This window comes from Colobus angolensis, unplaced genomic scaffold, assembly GCF_000951035.1.
Source record: "Colobus angolensis palliatus isolate OR3802 unplaced genomic scaffold, Cang.pa_1.0 Scaffold50, whole genome shotgun sequence".
Classification (NCBI taxonomy): Eukaryota; Metazoa; Chordata; class Mammalia; order Primates; family Cercopithecidae; genus Colobus; species Colobus angolensis.
In genome coordinates this window covers 3,494,119-3,499,922 of record NW_012118488.1, presented here as the reverse complement: position 1 = coordinate 3,499,922, position 5,804 = coordinate 3,494,119, and the positions used below count along the sequence as shown (strand labels likewise).

General features: G+C 52.0%; 1 long non-coding RNA gene across 1 annotated transcript; it reads left to right on the top strand.

Moving 5' to 3' along the window:
• Positions 1-631: 631 nt before the first annotated feature.
• Positions 632-4,543, top strand: LOC105524593. The gene is made up of 3 exons (XR_001003788.1): positions 632-1,969; positions 3,680-3,823; positions 4,274-4,543. It is a non-coding gene; the product is annotated as an uncharacterized LOC105524593 (long non-coding RNA).
• Positions 4,544-5,804: the final 1,261 nt, after the last annotated feature.

Here is a 5,804-nt window from a genome sequence, read left to right as displayed (position 1 = left end):
TGGCCTCAGGTGATCTGCCCACCTCAGCCTCCCAAGGTGTTTCCAATGTCCCCAACTGTGAACCCAGAGATGATCTCTGGAGGAAGGGGTTTCAGGAGAATCACAGCAAGTCAAAGGAAAAGACCCAAATACCTATTATCCATACGAGGAAACTGAGGCCCAGAGAATGTCACGCAGTAGTGGCAGAGGCAGGACCAGATCCCAAATGTCCTGACTCACAGCCCAGTGCTCGCTCTAAAGTACCCTGACAGCCACAATCGCTGGATGAGTAGCCAAGCTGCAGATGGAAGACTAAAGCAGAACAGGCAGTCTCCCACATTGACTCTTTGGAGGGACAGTGAAGAGAGACTGTGCTCTTGTCCCATGTTTCTGGGGACCTGGTTGCTCCCTGATCCTCCTGGGGAGGGGGAGGGGGTGCAGCATTAGCCCATTACATTATCCCATGAAATGGAGCTGCAGAGTGAGTGCAAGATAGGGGCAGAGGCTAGGGGGCAGGAGGGGATGCAGATGTTATTATGCCCTACCTATACCCTATGCCTGGCTGATGCTAAATTGTCCTCAGTGCCACAATAGACTAAAAATAAACTGGGCATTTACCACTTTAAAGCCTTAGAGCCAAGTCTCCCCATTCAGTTGCAATGCCCCAGTGAGGCAGTAGACTGACCCCACGTGACTTTTGGGAATGAACACTGAGACCGTCAACCCTATCAATGAGGGTTAAGAAACAACAACGAAGTACCACCTGACAACTTCAAATTATTTATTGATTCCTGAAAAGGAAAATGAAAGGAAGCTGGCCAAAGCCACGGAGTGCCAGTTGAGTAAGTTATCAGGAGTCTTCTTAGATTGACGATGCGGCTCCATTTGCAGCACTTAGCATCTTCTGCCGCAGAGGAGAGCTCTTGGTGGGCGCTCAGCCTACCTGCTTCAACTGCAAGCTCACTGAAGACAGACACCCCAGTCTGGCACTGTGCCTGACTGGCAAGAGGGCTCTTTTCCTCTTTTGCAGACTGTTGATGCAGCCTCCTAAGTGCCCTCTCTGCCTCCCGTCTTGGCTCCTCCAGTCCACCCTACAGTCTTCCTAAGACACTGACTGATCATATCCTCTGATTCTGCTGAAACACCTCAGGGGCTCTCCACAGCTACAGCAAGGACTCCCCAAGTGTACCCTGGGGCACATCAGTCCCAAGAGATGTTCCTGAAGAAACAGCTTGGGGCTAAAATAAATTTAGAAAATGCTTTTTCCTGAAGCCCCTCAGCCCTTGGAGATTCACATTCCACATGAACGTAATACGGGATCTGAGAAGTCTTGCAAGGTTAGCATGCAGCCAGGTTAGCGTATTTGATACAGTTTTCCCAGGCTTTTTCCATCACAGGTAATCTTTTTGCAATCAGTGTCTACAAACAGCCCAAGACATAGTCCCACAGAACATACTTTGGGAAGCAGTGAGCTGCATGGTAGAGCCCGAAGTTCAGTCTGGGAGGGGAAGGGCAGCGGTTGTGTGATGAGTCCCTGCCCAAGGGAACATGGTCTGTGGGAGCACTGAGGTGGCCGCAATGGCTCAGGGTGCAAAAGGGAAGGTGCTGGCTGTGTGCAGACACGACAGAGATTTGTGGGTCAGGAAAGTCCGTCAGCAGCTCTCCTCTCTGCCTCCAGTCTCTTCATCTGGACACAGATATCCTGGGCATGTGTGTGTTTCTGGACCTGGCACATCCTGAGTGAATCTTGGCCTCTTGAACCCGGCAGCCTCCTGCTGCAGAGTCACTGAGATGCTGTGCAATTATGACATACCCTCCCACCACAAAAGAACATTCCAGCTTGTCCAGGGGATGGTCACGGAGGCCAGTGCTCCACTGGATCCCCAGCAGCAGGAGCCTTCTGTGGTAGTAAAAGCATGGGCATCAGAGGCCGAGTCCGGGATTCTCATCCTGATCCATCCCTGACTAGGTGCTGTGGGGCCTTGGATAAGTCACTCAATCTCTCTAAGCCTGTTTCCTCTTCTGTAAATTGGGAAATAATAGCTGCCTTCAGGGTTGTTGAGCCTGCATGGTTTGTTGTCCTGTGGTATCAGCCTCACCACCTCCAAAGTTCTCGAAGATTCCTGAAGGTAGGATTAAGTCTCAACATTCATTCATTCATTCCATGCAAATACTTGTCAGTCACCTTCCCCGTGCTAGGAACTGGGGAAATGGTGCTGAGGAGAAACAGGCTGGGTCTGTGCCTGTGGGGAACATACCTTCTGGTAGGGATTAAGTAATTCATCCATTTATTCAATACTGAGCAGCCACTGTGGGCCCGGCACTGTGCTGGGCTCAAGCCTCCTGTATGTTTGCAAACAGAGTTTACAAAGTACTTACAAAGCACTTTTGCCATCATTGGTTAGTTTGTTCTTCATGACAGTCTGGTAAGATAGGAAGTAGAGATTATCACCCCATTTGGTAGACAAGGAACTAGACGATCAGGAAGATTAAGAGGAAAATTGAACTGGGAACCAAAATCTCTCTTCTCTCCATAGGCATTCACTGGAGGCCCACTCTGGGCCAGGCGCTGAGTTCACAGTGAGATGCAAATGTCCCGTCTGGCTGTGTGGGTGGCGCTGACAGCCATTTGTTTGCCCCTCTATTGCTGCAGTCCCTATTCCTCTCCGAGGCAATACCCTCTCCCAGCCAAGCCCTCAGCCACGGACTTTCCATACAACAGGGAGCACATAAGTTGATTCCTCGAATTCCACACCCTCAGCTGTCCCCCTTTGTAGCCCAGGAAATCCTTCCTGCACTTGACTTCAACACCTAAGGCCAAGGTTGGTCCCCCTACTGCCAGGGGCCTCCTTTGGGGTAGAGCAATGCTCAGGGAAGACCAAGATGACTCAGGCCCTCCTCAAATACCAACATGTGAACCAGAGGCACACTAGACCCTGAGCTCCCAGCCAAGTGGGTGCTCACTGTGGGGACTACTCTGGACCTTGGCCAGGGAGGAGCAGGTGGGAGCAAGGAGCAAAGCATGCAGATCTTCCAAAGTGGATAGAGTTATAAACTGGAGCGGGAGAGGAGGAAAGGGTAATGAGGGGGCTGAATGATGAGCCCACCATCATTTTACTAAAGGCCTGGAAACTGACAGCAACGTGGGATCCTGGAGGGAGGTGCTGAATTGGGGGTGGGGTGGGGCGGGGGGTGTCAATATCACTCAACATCCAACTCACTGTCAGCTTAAATGAGCAAACCCCAGCTGAGCCAGAGAAGACTGACATATCCAGCATTCCCCAGATCCATCTGAATATCTCCTCCTTCTCCTCCACCTCTTCCTTCTCCTCTGGGAAGGCCCCTCAAGTCATCTCCATCCCCACAGGTGTGTTCCTTGTGTGCCTGCCCAGCTCTTGTGCCTATACCCTGCATCCTGGCTACTCCATCTCCCTGTGTTCTGGGCGTGCTCTATTTCCTCCATCAACCAGGGGCTCCAGGAGGTGAGCTGTAAGAGGTGGAGGATCTTTTCTTTTTTTATTTTAGACGGAGTCTCACTCTGTCACCCAGCCTGGAGTGCAGTGGTGCGATCTCAGCTCACTGCAACCTCCGCCTCCCGGGTTCAAGCGATTCTCCTGCCTCAGCCTCCAGAGTACCTGGGACTACGGGCGTGGGCCACCATGCCTGGGTAACTTTCGTATTTTTTTTTTTTATTAGAGAGGAGGCGTCACCATATTGGCCAGGCTGGTCTCAAACTCCTGACCTTGTGATCTGCCCGCCTTGGCCTCCTAAAGTGCTGGGATTACAGGCGTGAGCCGCTGCACCCGGCCCAGGTTGAGGTTTTTGAAGAGCATCACCTTTGCAGGTACAGAGTATGGAATCTCCTTTGAAGCTCCCTCCACCTGGGCTCTCTTAATTCCCCGGCCACTGCCAGCTTCACCAGATCCTGGACTGTTCTGTGAGGTGTTTACAGCCTTTCTCCTGTGCTCCAGGCATGTGGCCCTCCACCTGGATTCTGTCTGCTCTTTCATCCCCTGGCCCTGGTTCCACCAACAGCTTCCTCCAGCCCTGTTGGCAGCAGTCTAATCTAAATCACGCTCACTGCGGTTTTCAGTACAAGGTTTTATCATCAGGTTATGTATGGGTATGGGTAGCCTGAAGGATGTGGGGTAGAACCAAGAGACAACTACCTGCCTGGGGAGAGCAAGCTGCGCTACGCTCACAGCTCACACCAACGCCTGCCTGAGAGAATTTTTGTCTCCGTTAATTCATTTATTGCCAGGAGAAAGTCGAGCTGTTTCTTTCCTCTTTACAGGTGAGAAACGCTGCAGGCAGGAATCCAACCGTCATTCTTGACACCACCCTTATCTAATCCCCTGCCAACTGCTAGTTCAAGCCAGCATCAGCTCTCTCCTGGACCACTGCCACCGCCTCCTAACAGGATTCCCCCCTCCGCTCTCATTACCCCCGATCTGCAGCCAACTTGAGATGATCATGTCACCCCTTCCACACCTAACACAACTCCAAATGCAAAGAGGCTTCCTCTGTTCTTGGATCAAGGGTTTAAACATGATCTAGAAGGCCTTGCGTTGTCAGTCTGCATCCACCTCTCATTCCTCTCTCTGCACTCCGGCCTTGTCTGCCTTCTCCCAGCACGTTGTATATGCTCCATCCTGCCACTGGACCTTTGCATATACTGCTTCCTCTGCCTGGGCTGTTCTTCCATTCCTTGGGTTTCAACTCAGACATTACCTTGTTGGAGAAGGCCCCCAGCTTCCCTCGCCGGTCAAATCCCCCGTACATACTCTTAGGGCATCATGTTCTTCGTTTTCTTTGCACTGACCAAAGCTGTCATCCTGACTGCATTTGGGTGGCTATTTGATTGATGTCTGCTCCCCACTAAACTGCAGCCTCCATGAGGGCAAGAGCCAGCCTAGCCCAGGGCCTGGCACATAGTAGGTGCTCAATAAATAGTTGTTTGAGTGGGGCCTGAATAAGTGAGCAAAGCCTTAACCAAGCCAGGACCAGGAGCTCAGAGCCCTTGGCTCCCCGGGAAGAGAAGATGGTTAAGTCCCCGAGGCTAGCTGGGGAAGCCACAATTTGTGCCCTACTGGAAGAGGATGCCACCAGCTCTGTGCTTGGGCTAGCAATTGGTCACTATTTGAAAACAGAGTTTGCTTCATAGCAAGCAGCCCCCCAGAGACTGGGTGTGGAGGGTGAGGAGGAGGGTGCCAGTTAGAGCAGTGAATCCCAGCACAGTCCCACTGCTGCTGTGCTCTTGCAGGGGTCTGGTCTTTGGGTTTTGGGAGTCCAGTCCTTGCTACCTCTTTACATTTGAGATGGTCCTCCCCAGGCACACCCCAGAGAAGAGAAGTGGCTGGCTTCAGTACCTTGCTTACATGCTTACAGGGTGGAGGGAAGGTGCCTCTGGTGGGAAGGAGAAGGATGAAGAGGAAGGAAAAGGAAGAGAGAAGTGTCCATGAAAAACTCAGGAGAAAGGCTCATGAGAGGCAGGATATTGACTATTGCGGAGGCACCTCTAGAAAATGACTCACCCTCCCCTGGTTCTTTTTTTTTTTTTTTTTTGAGACGGAGTCTTGCTCTGTTGCCCGGGCTGGAGTGCAGTGGCCAGATCTCAGCTCACTGCAACCTCCGCCTCCCGGGTTTACGCTATTCTCCTGCCTCAGCCTCCCGAGTAGCTGGGACTACAGGCGCCCGCCACCTCGCCCGGCTAGTTTTTTGTATTTTTTAGTAGAGACGGGGTTTCACAGTGTTAGCCAGGATGGTCTCGATCTCCTGACCTCGTGATCCGCCCGTCTCGGCCTCCCAAAGTGCTGGGATTACAG